General features: G+C 38.5%; 1 long non-coding RNA gene across 1 annotated transcript in view; it reads right to left on the bottom strand.

Annotated features, from left to right (window-relative positions):
* Positions 1–11,887: 11,887 nt before the first annotated feature.
* The window catches only part of LOC140209792 (uncharacterized), a 74,940-nt gene continuing 66,926 nt past the window's right edge, over positions 11,888–19,901 (bottom strand). Inside the window, exon 3 of the long non-coding RNA XR_011889066.1 lies at positions 11,888–13,050. This is a non-coding gene — a long non-coding RNA (uncharacterized lncRNA). The remainder of the gene's footprint in view (positions 13,051–19,901) is intronic.

Below are 19,901 nucleotides of genomic sequence, written 5' to 3'. Positions count from 1 at the left end.
CTGTAATCAGCAGTTTTGAATTAGCTTAAAAGTTAAAGAAACAACAATATTATACAACAGAATTTATGAATACTTGGAATAATGCAAAGGTCAAGAGTGGGCACTTCATTAAAGTCAGGTATACGGTAAGTACCATGAAGGCTGATTTTTGTTCTCTGATAGGTAAGTGCATGCCTTTATCACTACATCATATTCTTCCAGGACTCTTCATAAAGCAACATTTATGAATTTACATACACAAGTTGCAAATGAAAGATAAATCTACTGTTGATTACTTTCCTTACATGTGGCATGAGTAGTCAGAAACATCTTTTCAATTTAAGACGTAAAATCATAATTCATATAGGCCCTTGTTCCAATTTTCCACCCAAAAGATGTCAATGTTGAAAAGACAGACCTCACAAGAGCTATATTAAAGTATCTGCCTTGAACAAATTCTGAACTGGGGCACAAATTTCTGATTCAGGCCAAAAATATAACGAGCCAGGATTCAGCGATCCACAAATAGAGGCACTGAGTATAAAAACAGTTAAGATTCACAGAGCCTGCACCGAACACTGTGATCTTAACAAGAGTATTGATCCAATACTGGTCACTACACTTCTGGAAGTATGTCATGCTCCTGGAGAGGACACTGAAAAAGGTTAATGGAACAGCTCCAAGGATGAGAAATTTCAACTGTAAGTTTAGGCCAGATAAACTGAAGTTATTCTTTGTGTAGCAAAGAGGTTTAAGAGGGGATTTAATGAAAAAGCGCATAATCTTGACGGGAATGAGAGGGTGGGGGGCGCGGTTTGAGTGTGACTGCACCCAGCTTGTAGTCCTCTCTGACCGGAGATATCTAATACCTGTAAGCTGGCATTGCTTCCTTTGTAACCTTCCTTTAAGCAGAGGTTGATATGTTTCTGATTAATTCGGTTATGGGAGAGTGCAGGAGAATGGGGTTGAGAAGAGTAAACAGTCGATATTTTCTGCTGAAGCCCTTCAGGAACAGAAAGAGGAAGTGCCCTGAATAAAGGTCTCAGCCTGAAACATCAACTGTTTACTCTTTTCTATAGATGCTGCCTGACCTGCTGAGTTCCTCCAGAATTTTGTGTGAGTTGCTTTGGATTCCCAGCATCTGCAGATTTTCTCATGTTTTAGACAATTGTCTTGGGCCACGACAATTCACTACTCTATAAACCACACTATAAGTCCTGTTGCATAGTCCTAATAGTAGAAAATAGATTTGTGAAAAGAGGACAATCCATTTGTCCAATAATGGACTATACATTCACTTGTTTATGTGTCCTGCTTCAGTAGCTTTCCCCAGACATGGAGCCTTCTAAGAATTCTATGCTTCATCAGAAATCATCACTTGTTTTATCCCCTCCCCAAGTATCCGAAACCTCTGGAAATCCCTTTCCATACCCTTCCTTCTTCTTATTATTTAAACGTGCTCTTGAAATGCAAACTTAAGCTTTCGCTACCTGTTGTTATTATGTTTTCCCTAACTGCTTTTATGACTTTGGGATGTCTTACAGCATTAAAGGACATTTTTTCCTTAAAGTGCAAGCTATTGTGGAATACCTCTGTATGTTTGGTGGCAAGCCTAGTAGGACTGATGACACTGGACAACAAAGATTTTGCTTTCTGAATATCTTTGAGTGTATCTTATGGATCTTGGGCTGCTGATCATGACATTTCCCTATCACACACAGTCTTCTTGAAATTGCTTATATTTGTTATTTCAATTTGTAATTCAAGTCAGAATAACTGATACCAAGACTAAAGAAAGCATTTATGTTGGTCCACAAATCAAACAAGTCATCAATGACAGACAATTTGTAGAACTTCTGGTGGGACTGGAGAAAATCACATGGAAGGCATTCAAGCGTGTTGTGGAAAATTTTTTTGGCAGCTACAGAGCACCAAACTACATGCAGCTGGTTAACAACATGCTTCAAGTACACAAAACCATGTGACTAAAGATTCATTTTCTGCATTCCCATTAAGACATCTTCTCTACAAATCTTTGGCACTGTCAGTGACGAGCATGGTGAAAGTTTTCACCAGGACATTGCAGAAATGGAGAAGTGGTATCAAGGCACCTGGAATCCATCAAAGCTGGCTGATTATTGTTGGACACTTGAGTGAGAAACCTCACACACTGGGTACAAATGAAATTCTTTGATAAAAACATTCTTAACTCAGTTAAAGTATTGCAATGCAATAAAACATATTATATTTAATAAAAGTTAATTTCTTGTTTCTCCAAATTCCAATGTGATACAAGTAGTCTGAAATTATATTCACATTCAGCTTCAAGTGTTCTGTCATAAACAAAAAAAAATTTCCAAGGAAGCAACACTTTCGAAAAAAAATTGTGGTGTAGTGTGATTGACACTGCAGTGTCTTATTGGAACTCATATATATGTCTGTCTTATCTACATCCAAATTGATTTCTTATTTCCCAAGATTCAAAATAAAATTAGACGTCATTGTAAATTGTTGTACTGCTGACTTGGTCACAGCTCACTAAGTGATATTATGAGGTTGTGAAAGCTATTGTTTAAATGCAAGCGCTGTATTTTCTTATATTTGTTAACTGTATTTTTTCATCTGACACGTTCTAATGAATATTGACTGTGACACCAAAGTAACTGTTTAATTGACAGACTTTTGTTGTGAGCATTGGTCTTAATTGGATGTGATCGAATTAACAATAGAAAAATCAATGCTAATTTCAGAAGTTAATATAGACCCCTGGAGAGGCTCACAAAAATATACCAAATGTGCACCTAGATGTCTGTTTCAACAAACAAATGAGCCTGTGACAAACAGTTTAGGAACTACCTATGTTGACCAAGAGAATCAAAATTAAATATGTTAAAGTCCCTCATTGCTTCATGGCAAACAATCAATACAATGCCACTGGAATTTGTGATCATAAAGATTATTAGTTATTTACTTAGGTTTCACAATGTTTTAGTAATCGGATTTTACTTTCCAAGATAGAACGGGAATAAAAATGAGAGTGTTAGCATTTCTGAACCTGCAGCAATACTGTTGTTATGATGCTGGTTTGCGACCCTAATTGTGAGCAAGAATAAAAATCTCAAAGTCATCTGGCGAGATAAGGGGAGACAGAAGAGCATTGTACACCTAATGACAGACTCCTCTGCATCCTTGATGTCATGGGTCATCCATGTTAAGAATGTGTGTGTCCAATCATCTGCTGATTGTTATCATGCTAGGCCTCAAGCACAAATCAGACATGAACTAATTTTGTGCTACAGTGAATGAACAATGACCTTTTGGAACACTGATGACTGTATGATAGAGTTATGCATTTATTGCTTAAAATATGGTGACATTAGCCAGTGTACCAATTACAGAACAACTCCTTCCATTAGATTCCACCAACTGTTTATGTGTTTATTTATGACTTATTTTGAAAATAGTCAAGCAGAATAATAGTTAGGGCTATACATACAAACACAATCATTGTCTATGTAAATGAAACAGAAGAATTATTGTACTATTTTGCTTCCAACACAACCCCACTATTTTTTATCTCTCTAAAAATAATGTTAAATAATGAATACCTTCTTCATTTCATTTGTTTTTTTCTATCTTGGAAGGGGTGTTAAGAGTGCATAACTCTATAAAAAGTAAATGCAATCAGCTTTTGTTTCATGTCATTTCACTGTTATAGAATAGTTCAATAGTCACATTATTGCTATGACAATGAACCTGAATACATCAAATTTATGACAGCACTGAATGAGGTTGTGTTTTTTTCTCCCTTTGGAACATTATCAGCTAATACATACATACATCACATCCCATTGGAATATGATACAATCTTTGACCTAACATAATACATCAAAGTATTTGTTGCATAATCTCATTTTTATCTCTTTTTTATCTTTTTTTCTATTTACCCAGATACAACTTTACCTCTGCTATTAAAAGTAACTACACTGATAAAAACGCCATGAGATTATCAACTAACCTGCTCACTTGAAACACAAGTCTTTTTACAAGAAGGTTTTAATTTACTACCAACATCTGTCAAGTACATGAACAGGATTATGACAACAATAATGTTTTTTCTTAATTTTAGTCATTCCATTCTCTATTTTCATTTTTACAAATACCAATTCTTAATTGTTCAATTAATAAGATGATTTTTTGCATCAATATTTTAGCAACTGCTGATGTAGAAATGAATATCATATACTGCACCCTTTAAAGATTTCATTCTTTATTTTATTAAATATAAAATGGCACATTTTCAAACAAATTTACAGGAGCTCCACTATATATTTCATAGATCTTCATTTTAAGCTCTGCTAAATGCATCTAAAGCAGGGGTTCCGTAATGGGTCTGTGGACCCCTTGCCTAATGGCATTGGTTCATAGCATAAAAAAGAGTTTGGGAACCCTGATTTAAAGTATCTTATGTTTCTGTTGGTAAATTTATTAGCTGATATGTGGTAGATTTTTCCAGGTCCCTAAAATGTGCAGGAAAAAGAAGTCACAAGGTCACCAAATATGTTAATAGCATTTTTTTTCGAAGATAGTTACATACCTCAAAAATAATTCATATTAGTTGAGTAAAGGGTTAACTAACATGCCTTCCAACTGAATACGCATAGCAATAAGGACTTTAACAGTGCTTAAGTTAATGTTCAATTGGTCATGTGCAATGATATACACTACAAACAAAGGAAGTTAGAATCCTTGTTGCACCAGACATATCATATAAAATGATAAACAGATCTGACCAGGAATTTTGAATATGTTTTGCAAACAAATGCTTTTAAAGACCCAGCATTACAGCAGCTTATCTTCCTCCTGTCAATAAGCCAAAGGCTGCCCCTGCTATAATTCCAAATCTTTCACACTTGAGAAGGAGCTATTTGGTGCTCTGCCACTCACAGAGAGATGGTCCATATGATTGCCTCTGAGTCAGATTGTATGCTGATCTAATGTTTACAATGTGACGATAGATGTCTCATTTGATAATTAGAAATTTATGGTTCTCTTTACAGTATAATTAATAAAGGCAAAAACTATAAACAAGAGCTGATAAATACACCAGAGAATACCCTGCTTCCATTCCTGAACTCCCAGGAGCACTTACTGACACACTGTCAGTGTTTTCCTGAGAGTGTCTTCAGACATATTGCACGTATCTCCATTGATGTCTAAACTATCTTTAGCAGGTACTTTTTTTTTGCTTATGGGTACCGACCAGCATGAAAATTGCAGCCTGCATAATTGGTGTGAATGCTGAGATGCTAATGGCAGAAGTATGTGTAAAATTTTACCCCTGACAAATCAGAAACAGTAACACTAATTGATTGTTATTTTTTATATACATGAAAGCTGCATCAATAGTGACAGCAGATTGGGAGCAACTGTGACAGCATGGTAGTAAAAGTCTCCATGGACTGCAAGGTCATTTTGTTGCAAAGCAGGACTCGGTAGGTTGAAGGGTTAAGGCTGCAGTGTTATATTTTCCAACCTACACCAACTGCATTTTAAAATGGTCAAGAATACTCATTAGCATCCATGTGCCTCTTTAGATTTAACTAAAATACTGTAGCTTCTATCAGTGACAGGAAACAAATACTTATTGTAAAATGTTAGTCTTTGCAAGTATTTCAGTTAATACCTACGTTTATTATATATAAAAGTGCTTGAAAGAAATGAACTTATGTGCAGTACTATGAATAAGATTAATTTTCACTTTCTATTCAGTAAATGAAGGCTACAAAAATTGAAATGCTGCTATTTGAAAATGTTTTAAATATTGGCCTCTTCAGTGAAATAAAACTGGATTTATACATATTGCACGGAAAGCTGAGGATATTTTAATTAAGACAGGTTGTGTGAAGGACAGGCATCAAGTTCTACTTATTCAATGACCTGAGGCAGAATATGGTAAGAGTGAGGCATGCTTAGGAGAAAAGAACCAGCCCTTCTGATTTCAACATGACCTGCAAATCAGCAGTTAGAACTTGAGCTGAAAGTTATATTAGGCATGAAAACTTTGATGCAATTCACATTATTGCTCTGCTTCAAAGCTAATTGATTCAAAATTACTCTAAAATGGGATCTGGATTTTGCAGTTTTGGGCCAATTGTTTGTTGCCCTTTACTATTATTTGACAATGAAGATATATAGTTTCTCTGCTACAGAGGAAATCACAAGAAGCAACGCTGCTTCATTGATTCATTTAGCAGGAAATGTTAACAAACTACATTTCCCACAAGTTCCTCCTTTTCTGGTAATTAATTCCCACAAGGCACCACATTCCAATAGGATGCGAATCAGAAGTCTTAGGCTTGTGTGAACACATCTTCTGACAGATAGTTCTGTTAAAACAGCAAAAAAAAACACACGCACACGATCATTTAGTTTGTGGTTTAATCAAGTGATGTCTATACTTCTGATCGTGTCAGATAGTTAAGAAATGGTCCTATATACTGAAAGGAACATAGCATTGTTCACAATGCAAGCTCTATTGTTTGCCTGAGCAGAAGAGATTGCAGAAAAAAAGCTGCAGACTTACTAGAAGCAAAAAAATATTAATTGTTTGAGCAACACACATCAAAGTTGCTGGTGAACGCAGCAGGCCAGGCAGCACCTCTAGGAAGAGGTACAGTCGACGTTTCAGGCCAAGACCCTTCGTCAGGACCCTTTGTCAATTGTATGAGCTGGTTTTGTTTATATTGATGTATAACCTCTTACAGCTACAATTATAGGGCATTGTCAAGTACTGAGCATTCTGAACTAAGATAGAATGGACAGTACAACTATTAAAATCATTGGGTCACAGGCTGCAAAGATAATCTTATAAACAATGAATACGGGGTTTAATCTTCACTTCACGATCACATCAATAGCTGTTGAATAAAATGACTAGTGAGCTAAATGCTCATAGTATGTGATTTAGCAAAGGGCTAAGACCACATACTGTTTACTTGGTCTGTAACAAACAGAAAGACTACTGGTGCAAGTGCTTTAAGGGTTGAAATTTAAAATGTCTGTTGCTCAAATCCTTTAAACAAACTTGCATAGGTTTACTGTGAAAACATACTTTTCTACTAATCCTGAAAATAATAAAACATTACATTTCTGGATTTCTACTGATCCTCCATGATTGAACGAATTACAGATATAAAAGCAATTGAAGGTCCTGAAGCAACACAGCGTAGTGAGGAACGATTTATGCCAAGTTCAAGGCTGAGTAGGAAAAGATGACTGGGTGTTTTTTTTTGAATGACAGTGGGGATTATTAATTTCAGCAGCAAAATTAAAACATGCCAATGTGCATACTAAAGTGTGCACTGCACATATATGAAACCATAGTTTTTGTTTTGGAAATATAATTGGTGGAATAAGTTATTGAAGCTAAAATTTAATTTCTTTCCTTTTCCAACATTGCAATCAATTCTGCCCAAACTGGAATAAATTCTAAGCTTTTAGCTGAAGGTTGATTCCATTCTTATGATAAAAATGAAGCAGTGATTAGCAGAATTAGAGACAATCAAAAAAGTGATTAGTGATTAACTCAGCAATTGTATTGGTTAACAATTGTTTTGAGATAACAACTATTTTCATGCCTCCTTTATACATTAATATGTTTAACACAGCACTGTCATATTATTTACTTCATCATTGATTGTTGCAGAACTTTGAAGCTGAAAAAATATTTTCCAATATTTGTGCACAATGGCTTAATAGCTATTAATTCATATCATTAATATTGCTATACCATGTTTTTTCTTCAAGGCAGTCAATAAAAATAATAGATTTACAAAAAAATGATTCTCAACTCCATCATCCTGCTGACAAATGGGAACTTAGGTGGTGAGTGGACTGACTTATTCCAGATTAAATTCTAGTTGTACGCAAGTGACAACCTATATAAACCTTCAGCCTGTCAAGCAGAAAGGAAAGTTCAAAATCAATTTTATACTAACCAGCTAAACCACCTGCACAAACTACTGTGCCAGTGCTGGATAGAGGGAGCAGTGCTGCAAGACATGAGAGACTGCAAAATTGTCACCATATATAAGAACAAAGGGGACAGAAGTGACTGTAACAACCACAGGGGAATCTCCTTGCTGAGCATCGTTGGGAAGGTCTTCGCCCATGTGGTCCTGAACAAACTGCAGAAAATAGCCGAAAGGCTATATCCCAAGTCTCAGTGCAGTTTCAGGTCTGAATGCTCCACAATCGACATGATTCTCTCCCTTCGACAGCTACAAGAGAAATGCAGAGAGTAAAGACAACCACTCTACGTCGCTTTCATTGACCTCACAAAGGCCTTTGACCTTGTGAGCAGAGACGGCCTGTTCAAAATCGTTGCCAAGATTGGTTGTCCCCCGAGACTTCTCAGGATAGTTCTGTCATTCCACACAGACATGAAGGGCATCATTCAGTTCGACGGCTCTTTTTTGGAGGCCTTCAACATCCGCGGCGGTGTGAAGCAGGGCTGTGTGCTTGCCCCACCCTGTTCAGCATCTTCTTCGCAGTCATGCTGAAGCACGTCATTGGAACATCAACTGATGGTGTCTACCTCCACACCAGATCGGACGGGAGGCTGCTCAGTCTGTCCGGCTGAGGGCAAAAACCAAGGTTCGTGAAGTACTCATCAGGGACATGTTGTTTGCAGATGACGCGGCACTGACAACACATTCTGAACAGCAACTGCAATGTCTCATGGACAGCTTCTCAAGAACCTGCCAGGACTTCAGCTTGAAGAAGACCAATGTGTTGGGCCAAGGCGTTGAGCAGCCCTCTGCCATTACCATCAACAACTACGAGCTGGGGCTAGTTCACAAGTTTACAAACCTTGGCTCCACCATCACGGACATTCTCTCCCTAGACCCCGAGATCAACAGACGGATCAGACGAGCAGCCTCAACATTCCCCAGGCTGACAAAGAGAGTCTGGGAGAACAGAAAGCTGACAACGCACACCAAGCAAGACCTGGAGCCTCTACTCCAGACAAGAGAGGCGTCTCAATGCCTTCCAACTTTGCACCTGAGACACATCTTGGTCAGCAAGTGGATTGACCAAGTCACCAACAATGAGGTCCTGGCCTGCACCCAGATACCCAGCCTCTTCACCCTGCTCCATTAATGCCGTCTCCACTGGCTGGGCCACGTACACCGCATATCAGACGGGAGGATCCCGAAAGACCTGCTGTACGGGGAACTGGCCTCCGGCAAGAGAGCACAAGGACGGCCCCATCTTCGTTTCAAAGATGTCTGCAAGAGAGACATGAGGTCACTGAACACGAACGTCGAGAGGTGGGAGGACATCGCAAGCGATCGCTCTCGCTGGAGGCTGGAACTGCGCAGAGGTCTAAAAAGAGGAAGAGAGAAGCTGAGGCTTGCTGCAGAAGAAAAGCGCACTCACCGGAAAAACAGCACTAAGACAACACTGGAAGACAGCGCCTTCAAGTGCAGTGGCTGCAGCCGAGACTGTCACTCCTGTGTGGGCCTCTACAACCACAACAGACACTGCTCTACCAACACAGACTGAAGCAAGACTTTCCAGGTGCAGAGCCATGGTCTTGCGAGACTAACGGACACCACCACTAACCTGGAATACAAATATGCATTTGTGACAATAATAAAAGTTAAATGTTAGAGGAATGTGATGCACAATGTACATATAACAATCAATCTGATTTTTGCCATGGTCAGAATCACCAATTGGCACGGCAGTTTAATTTTTTTTTGCTATTATTAATGGTATGTGTCTATTTCTGTTTAGAATAGTTGTCACCAAATACTATTTTCTTTTCATTGTCTACAGAATCTGATTATGGCTATTGGATACATTTCCTCATCCCCTTTGGCCACCTAGAGTTAATGGAAAAATCATGATATGAAAATCATAGAAAACTACTTCATGTTAAAGAAACATCCTTCAGTCTGTCAGAGTTTTCTTATGAGTATTGTGGTATTATCTCAACTCCAAAATAAATGCTTCAAATTTCAAAGTTCAAGGTAATTTTTATTATGGAAGCACATATATGTCACCATATACAACTCTGAGATTTATCTTCTTGTGGGCATAGTCAGCAAATCTATAGTACAGCAATGATAACACGATCAATGAAAGATCAACCAGAGTGCAGAAGACAACAAACTGTGCAAATGCAAATGTAAATAAATAGCAATAAATACAGAGAATATGAGTTATTAAGATAAAAACTTAAAGTAAAATCATTGGTTGTAGGACCCATTGTTGAAATATTATTAAATCAGAGAATTGCACCTCCTCTACTTTCCAACGTAATAGAAATTGTTCAATGGAAAGAAAAAGAAAGAACTCTGGAAAGTTAAAGATGAATAAGTATAAAAAAGAGAATCAAAAGGAAAAAATGGTGGAATAATTCATATTTTGTGCAGAAGATAAAATCAGGCAAGGAAATAAAATATTTGCCCTTGAAGTGAGAAGTGGAAGGGTAGGTCATGCCAAGGATATTGTGATAGGGAGTGAGTAGACAAAAATGTAGCAAATAGTGTTTAATATGGAAAAGTGTGAGGTTGTGCACTGTTGTAAAGAATCAAAAGGTAGATTATTATCTTACTAGAAACAGAACTGTAAATAAATGAACTACAGAGGGTTCTGTTGTTCCAGGGCATTGATCACAAAAATTAATAAGCAGCTGCTGCAAATATTTAAGAGGGCATATTGGTCTTTATTGTAAATGGGATGGAGTTTAGGAATAGAGAAGCTTTGTGATTATTGTACACGATGTTAATGAGCATCTGGAGTACTGTGCAAAGTTTTAGTCCTGTTAGTTAAATAAATATATAGTAGAATTGGAGGCAGTCCTAAGGAGATTCATCATGCTAATTCCAAGGATTAAACAATTATCCTATTAAGGGTGGTTAAATAGGTTTGTATTGTTTAGAGTTTAGATAAATGAGGGGTGATATTTTGTTAAATATACAAGATCCTAAAGTGATAAGATAGAGTAGATGTCAAGAATATTTCACTGGTGGGAGAGTCTTAAATGAAGGGGCCGGTTATTTAAAGATGAGGTAGTTGGAAATTTCTTCTCATATAGGAAAGTGAATCTCCGGAATTCTCTGCTCTGGGGAGGTGTGGAGGCTAGATTAGTAGAAGTATTTTAAATGGACATAGATTGAGGGCTATAGAAATCTATTACAATGGAGCTGAGGGTTGGGGTAGATTAGACATGATCATATTGAATGGCTGGACTGATCTAAGGGGTCAGGTGGCCTACTCCTCATCCTTTTTTCATGTGTTCTTATTAATTAAATTAAGGACTTAAAAGGCGCATGAGTAATTCTGACACACAAGGGAAAGGTAATATATTCAAAACCTCAAAGCATGTACGTCAAAGTTCATAATGAAGTATCACACATAGCATATACTGTATCTCACATTCACCTGAGACTCAGGTTTCATCCACATGACTCAGGAACAACTCACATCTAAATAGTTCAAGAACGACCAGTCACAAAATGGCAAAGAAGAACCACAAAATGTCAATAATACCAAGGCTACATGGGAACATCTAATTGGAAATTACTGGCCCGCAAAGGCATCAATAATAAGAAGTGAATTCAGCTAAATTGCTCAAGAATTTTCTGAGCATGCTTTTGGCTATCTTGTTGGATACTTAATAAGCTGAGGAATTTAGTATTGGAAATAAGATTTGTAATCTAATATAGTCATAAGGCATCTGAAAATTCACAAGAGAATTATGAAGCTTGCCTACATTCCAGACTCTCGCCTATTTAAAATGTATCATCCATCTTCAATCAATAGCTGAGAAATACTGGACTGGAGCAGATAGCAAACTGCTACTTTTCAAATCTCCAGATTTTCTCTCCACTACCACCCACCCCCCCCAGCCCACTTCCTCTCAGGAGTTCATACAAATGAACCAATGAAATAGGAATCTGAAGGGTAATACTCTCTTTCTTATTGTTTTCCAGATGATTACTCACTCACTAACAACTTCAGAATTCCCCTCTTTTGACACCTTCCCAGGCAACCATATGAAGTGTACTGACTGTCCATTCACAACTCAAAGCCAACACATTTGATGCATGAATTATATCTAAATTAACACAAAATGCTGCAGGCACTCTTGATTGTTTATGCAATGGAGCCGTGCAAGATTCATCTGTCATTCAGTGTAAGCTCTTTGCCTTTTCATTCTGGTTCCAGTGTAGGCTTGAGGGTCAAGTAATTACTATTAGAGACTGCTAGCGTTTGTTGTTTCTAAATCCATGCCTCTGCACCCTATCCCTTAAAATACAGTGATATAACACATCTGAAATCCTCAAGAATTACTTTTTTTGTTTCAAAACAAACCCTCACAGAACATGCCATGTCTTTGGCTTTTCAAACACTTTAGTAAGACGATAGAAATTCATTGAACATCCAAAGGCAGAGACAATTGTAAGAACTTTCAGCTAAAATAATGTTTAGAGATCATGGTTGGATTAAATTGTTCTCCAATCTTAGCAATCCATTTGCAAACGTTTTGTCACTGTATGAGAAAATCAGTGTGTTGTTCATTTCTGGTGTGTCCTCTAAATACTTTATATACTTATCAATCAGGTGTGATCGATCATCACTACAGAAACTCATTTGTGACATAGGAAGGGTGTCTCATCGCTGACTGGCTGCATGGTGAATTCTGGGCGTTATGGTCTGGAATTTTGCCTGCATTGGCTTATAAGCAGGATCGAGGCCTACATGTCTGTTTGCAGAATTGTTTGTGAAGACTATGCTTCTAGGAATTCTCTTCCAAGTCACGTGTTGCTTGTGCCATGCCTTTGACTGTTGTCTTAATCTTCGTGGGTAGAGCTTAGTAAGAGTTGGTCACGCCGCTTCACAGCCAGTTGATGTTCATGGATCCTTGTGGATAGTTTTCTCCCAGCCTGGCTGACATAATATTTGCTGCAGTCCCCACATTGGGTTTTGTAGACCCCACATTGGATTAGAGATCAATTCGAGCCATTTACTTTTGTAGGTCTTGTGAGCAAGTTTCTGTCAAGGAAAACAATATAGATCTGAGTGTTTATATGCTAATGCAATTTATATTTATCAAAGTAGCTGGGTCTTTCTTTACAGTGTCCTTAATAAATCTCAGGGTAAGGCTTGATCATTTCAATATTTTGGACCTAATCTTGCTGAGGATATATTAGGTTACTGTACTCAAGGTTTGTCAAATCACTGCCAGAATTCATTTTGTGAATATTTTTCTATAACTGATTATGGCAGCTGCCTTTTTTTGTTAATACTAAGAATTTAAAATGATCACTTATATGAAAACATTTACTTAGCCAGGGATTAGACAACCATTTTTGACTCATCGATGAAGCATCAATAACATCTAGCAGAATGGACAGGTGCAACCTACAAATAGTATATAAGAAAAAAAAATAGACCTTTACTGATAAGCAACTTTGAGAAATCAAGTATGGAAAACCAGAAACGTGCATGAGATAAATGAAGGCCGTCTCCATGTTCCATTCTGTCTTCATTGGCTTATTCCTACCATTGAATGATGACTTAGCTACTTTTTTCTTTTATGCACATCAACTTCCTCTTCTTTGATACTTTATTAGATATTACTTTTTATGATTTTTCCAGTATCACTGGCTACATTAAAACATCTACTCATCTTCTGAACAGTCTTAATATAACTATTCCAATGCCTAGATGTCACTGACATTTTGCCACATGAATGCAAGCTCTCATTTCTTTTTATTAAGTTTTTGGGGTTTTATGTTCAGTTCTTTTTCTCTAAAATGTAGGCATTCCAGTCAGTTTAGACACTATTTTCTCCACATCAATGCCTGAGTGCTTTAAGCCACTTCATTAACAAAGGGCAAATGTCTCATTTGTGGTCATTAAGGTGGTAAATTAATATAATTTAATCTAACATGCCACGTGAAAATACTATTGTAAGATTCAGCAGTACGTAATAATCGGTTGAAAATGTTTCTCAATTCAAAATTATACCCTGTCTGCATTATATAATTTAAGTCTTGGGGAATAAGTATGGAGTGAATTGGTGACATGTGCATGAAACAAGCATCTTTCAACAACATCCAAGAAAGGAAACACATTTCTCCTCTGCAAACTTCAGAACTTGGTGGTAGGAAAGCTGACTGATGTCTTCAGTAAAGGAAAACAATGTTCGACATATAGGGAAAGTAACCTTTCAGTATTAGCACGAAATCAGGTCTGGCATCAAAACCTTTGTGGGTCAGTGGTGTCAGTCACTGTGATAAGTCGATCACACATCTCTTTCAAGTAGATTTGTCTCATACTATCTGATATCTATGTACACAACATTATCACCCAAAGGATATAAGAAGGTACTCTTCTGAATGTAGGAAATAGATATCATCTTTTGTTTCTTGATTCATTTTGAAAGTGGTCTGAAGACAATCTTGATGTAGTCAAATACATTTTGCAAAGTTGACTGATGGCAAATTATCACATAGAGAAATAGTTTATTCATGTTATTTATGTATCAGGGGAAATAGAGTGCTTTTCCTCCCTTCCTACCCTTCCAGTCCTGTTGAAGGGTGTCAGTTCGAGACATTGACTATTTATTCCTCTCCACAGATACTGCCTGATCTGCTGAGTTTCTCCAGCATTTTGTATGTGTTGCCCTAGCTTATTCATGTATTTATGATTTGGTCATTATAACTTGCCTTTCCATCATAATGTAAAATGATAAACATATACGGTCTCTAATATTCATGGCCCGCCATGCTATCCTCATTGTTACCCTGCATTTTAACGTTCTGACTCTGACAATCTGTGATTCTGTTTTGGAATCTGACAGACTAAATGTTTATATGTCTGTACTTAAAAAACTTGGTAAGACCTCAGCCAGTCAAACCCCATTGACTCCCATGAATACCAACTTCCTAATGGAGTGGGTGAGCTTTTTATTGAAACTGGAGGCAAGCTAATACTTTGCTTTTAGTTCATGTTTCTGCTCAATTGACAGTTTAACTACATGTTTTCTTAGTGCTTTTCTTAAACATGTCCAGAAAATAGATGTTATAAAATACTCCCTTAAGTATGATTTCTTTATCCAAATAGACATTGTTCAAGAATCCTAAAACATGACAACCATATTGATGATTGTGTCATGGTCCGGTCTGTGAAGTCCACGTTCCGGTTCACGGTCCGGTCCATGGACTCTGGACTCCGGGTCTCCGGCTGTCCCTTGTTTCAGTAGGACTTAAACATAGGCACCTGATGCTTGTCTTGGGGCTGGGAATATAAGTGGCCCTGGGTTTGAGAGTGGTGGCTGCTTTGCCTTGTCTGTATCCTGTCGTTGCCTCTGTGAGGTAAGTCAGGCTGTCTTTGCCGTTACCCTGTGGTTGGATCTATCCCTTACTGTCCTTGCCTCCATTGCGTAAGCAAGGCTGTCTTTGCTGTTACCCTGAGGCTGGACTGTTGTCTTCCCTTTCCCTTCCTTCTGGAGCCTTGCCTGCAACCTTGTCAAGTTCTACTGCCGGAGCAAGACCGGAGCCTTGCTGTGTCTTGATAAGGAACTGTCTATTGTTACATAGAACATAGAACGTAGAAAAGTACAGCACAGAACAGGCCCTTTGGCCCTCAAACCACCCTGCCTCCCATATAAGCCCCCACCTTAAATTCCTCCATATACCTGTTTAGTAGTCTCTTAAACTTCACTAGTGTATCTGCCTCCTCCACTGACTCAGGCAGTTCATTCCACGCACCAACCACTCTCTGAGTAAAAAACCTTCCTCTAATATCCCCCTTGAACTTCCCACCCCTTACCTTAAAGCCATGTCCTCTTGTATTGAGCAGTGGTGCCCTGGGGAAGAGGCACTGGCTATCCACTCTATCTATTCCCCTTATTGTCTTGTACACCTCTATCATGTCTCCTCTCATCCTCCTTCTCTCCAAAGAGTAAAGCCCTAGCTCCCTTAATCTCTGATCATAATCCATACTCTCTAAACTAGGCAGCATCCTGGTAAATATCCTCTGTACCCTTTCCAATGCTTCCATATCCTTCCTATAGTGAGGTGAACAGAACTGGACACAGTACTCCAAGTGTGGCCTAAACAGAGTTTTATAGAGCTGCATCATTACATCGCGACTCTTAAACTCTATCCCTCAACTTATGAAAGCTATCACCCCATAAGCTTTCTTAACTACCCTATCCACCTGTGAGGCAACTTTCAGGGATCTGTGGACATGCACCCCCAGATCCCTCTGCTCCTCCACACTACCAAGTATCCTGCCATTTACTTTGTACTCTGCCTTGGAGTTTGTCCTTCCAAAGTGTACCACCTCACACTTCTCCGGGTTGAACTCCATCTTCCACTTCTCAGCCCACTTCTGCATCCTATCAATATCTCTTTGCAATCTTTGACAATCCTCTACACTATCTACAACACCACCAACCTTTGTGTTGTCTGCAAACTTGCCAACCCACCCTTCTACCCCCACATCCAGGTCATTAATAAAAATCACGAAAAGTAGAGGTCCCAGAACAGATCCTTGTGGGACACCACTAGTCACAATCCTCCAATCTGAATGTACTCCCTCCACCACCACCCTCTGCCTTCTGCAGGCAAGCCAATTCTGAATCCACCTGGCCAAACTTCCCTGGATCCCATGCCTTCTGACTTTCTGAATAAGCCTACCATGTGGAACCTTGTCAAATGCCTTACTAAAATCCATATAGATCACATCCACTGCACTACCCTCATCTATATGCCTGGTCACCTCCTCAAAGAACTCTATCAGGCTTGTTAGACACAATCTGCCCTTCACAAAGCATGCTGACTGTCCCTGATCAGACCATGATTCTCTAAATGCCCAGAGATCCTATCTCTAAGAAACTTTTCCAACAGCTTTCCCACCACAGACATAAGGCTCACTGGTCTATAATTACCCAGACTATCCCTACTACCTTTTTTGAACAAGGGGACAACATTCGCCTCCCTCCAATCCTCCGGTACCATTCCGGTGGACAACGAGGGCATAAAGATCCTACCCAAAGGCTCAGCAATCTCTTCCCTCACCTCGTGGAGCAGCCTGGGGAATATTCTGTCAGGCCCCAGTGACTTATCTGTCCTAATGTATTTTAACAACTCCAACACCTCCTCTCCCTTAATATCAACATGCTCCAGAACATCAACCTCACTCATATTGTCCTCACCATCATCAAGTTCCCTCCCATTGGTGAATACCGAAGAGAAATATTCATTGAGGACCTCGCTCACTTCCACAGCCTCCAGGCACATCTTCCCACCTTTATCTCTAATCGGTCCTACCTTCACTCCTGTCATCCTTTTTTTCTTCATATAATTGAAGAATTGTTGTTTTGAACTGTCTCTGTGTCCATGTCTTTGTTAGGTAGGTCTGGCCATTTGCCGCTACCTAGTGTTGGGAACTGTCTCCGTGTCCACGTCTTCGCTAGGTAGGTCTGGCTGTTTGCTGCTACCTAGTGTTAGGAACCATCTCGTTGTGTTCAGCATTCAGTGTACAGCTCCGGCCCCTAGTCCTGTTCCCAAGGAGGGGTCCTGGCTCTGTGTTCCAGGTCCCTGTGTTCCTGTCTCTCAAGTCCAAGGCTCTGTGTTCCCGTGCTCTAGACCAAGGCTCTATGTTCCTTTTCCTGATCCTGATGCCTAACCAATGTCCTAGCCCAAGTCTGTGTTCTTGTCCCTGCTCTCTAGTCAAGTCCTGTCCCTAGTACTTCAGTGTCTGTGTCTTGCATTTGGGTCTGTCACCAATGTCCCAATTATGACAGATTGTACATAACAGAAGATGTTGGAGAAGATAATCAGAATCAATTTTGGAAGCTAATGATTATTCTGGCATTTAAACCTGATCACTAAATGTATATTCAAAATACGAATCAAGTCAGATAAAACAACAAATACAAGATTGTAAAGTAAATCTGTGCTCTTCATAAACATTGGCATCATAATTTTATTTTGCCACTGTTATTTTCTGATGCAAATAATAGCGATGAGTGTTAACTATTATAATCTCAATTTATTTCGCTCATGCTCTCCTTCATAATAGTTCAACTAATATTGTTCTTGCTGTGATCAGGAGAACAAAGTCATATTATAAAAACGCACCATGGAGCTGAAAAGTGATCAGGCTACAATACATTGCAGCGATATATACAGTAGATTTACAAAAAGAGGAAAAGTGTTTTGTTCTGACATTGAAACATTGTCATGCGTCTTAATCGGTTATTTAAGTGCCTCTCAAATATACACCAGCTTCAACCAAGGCCCCTTGCCTTTTTTTAAAATATCACAGGTGTCTAAATAAATGCCTGATAAATATTCCCATTCTCTCAGCTGGCTGAGTCAATACGTGGTCAGTTTGATTTGCTAACACAGTCTTGTTTAAACATGAGTATTTACTATTAATACTGCCCGTAGAAACAACTGTTATGTTCAAGTGCGGGAAAAATTAAAAGAATCCAAAATTAAATTTCCTCAGAGGGAACCTAGCTTTCATTTCCTGCATGAACACTTGCCAAATTGTTCTTGAGTATGTTTTACATATTTAAAAAATGTTGTAAGGAATGATCAAGCGATCATCTTCAGCTGAATCATTTCTTTTATATTTTGATTTGTTTCAGCATTTCAGATGTTGTACTGCCACATTTTGTCAGCTGGAGGTGTGACTCATTAGTGCTGCAATACTCCCACAACACTTCAGCTCTGCGGTAGGCATTTGATGATGCTGCTAAGCATCACGAGGTCAGGTTAGGTACAGTCAAAGCTGTAACGCTTATGTTTTGGAATGTGCCAGCAGTGTAGTTGCTCTGAGCTGGAGTAAAATGAGTTTTGGGTGTATAATGGCATTCACAGTCACATCAGAATTAATGAGTAATGTATTAATGTGGCAAAGTGAACCAAACTGGCAACCAGATTAATATTGCTGCCCTCTCTCTCTCTCATCACTTAGAAAGGTTATATTTTAAGCTATTTCCAAACAGGATTTTCTTCCTAATTAGCTACTTTTGAACTAGTTTATCTGTAGTATTAACAGTTGGGTAAATACATATGTAAATCATGCCTCCATTAATTTTTGATTCCTCGCTATCAGATCGATCACAACCTTTCTTGATTTAATTTTCATAAACAAGAATCTCGGTGACAATGCTCTGCACATTTTGCAAGTGATGAGAATCTGAACTGGAAGGAACAGAGGAACTATAGATTGCATATTGAGAGAGGGAATTGGAGAAAAAGAGAGGAAAAAGAAGAGTTACAACTCCAGCACACTCAGTAAGTTTAATAGACATAAAGTATCGGGGTATGATATTCCAGGGACCTCACCATTACCAAGTGGTTGCACTTTCAGGTGAAAATGTTTGCAGGAACCTCTATTTTTAAATGGAGAGCAGGTCAGGAAAGAAATTATCTCTGTCACAATCAATTTGCTCTCATGTGGGTAATTGTGTTGTATCACTTCCTGTTACTGTGATCTCTCTCCAACTTCCTTAATCCTGCACCCCAAGTCTAAACCACTGTTCATAGTTATTTAATTGGTTTCAAAATAGGTATCAAGTTTGCCATGTGCATTCACTTGGAGCCTGTGTCTCCTAAAGGTAAATTGATCTCGTTCACCTTGTATCTAAATATGTATCTCTATGGACCAAGTACCTGGAAGTTATCTAAATAGTCATTTTACAGGCTCCAACAAAACAATGGATTGAATGGTTTCCTTTAGTATCATAAATTCCTATGAGATTATAAATTTCAATTTGTGTCTTAACAATAGTTTATGTCATGTCAAGATGCTGAGAGATGCCTTAAAGTTTGTTGCTGGGTGGCCTCCATGTAGATAACCTATTTTTTACTACTTGT

Source organism: Mobula birostris, chromosome 14 (assembly GCF_030028105.1).
Source record: "Mobula birostris isolate sMobBir1 chromosome 14, sMobBir1.hap1, whole genome shotgun sequence".
In the NCBI taxonomy this organism is placed as follows: domain Eukaryota; kingdom Metazoa; phylum Chordata; class Chondrichthyes; order Myliobatiformes; family Myliobatidae; genus Mobula; species Mobula birostris.
This window is presented reverse-complemented; position numbering and strand designations above follow the sequence as displayed.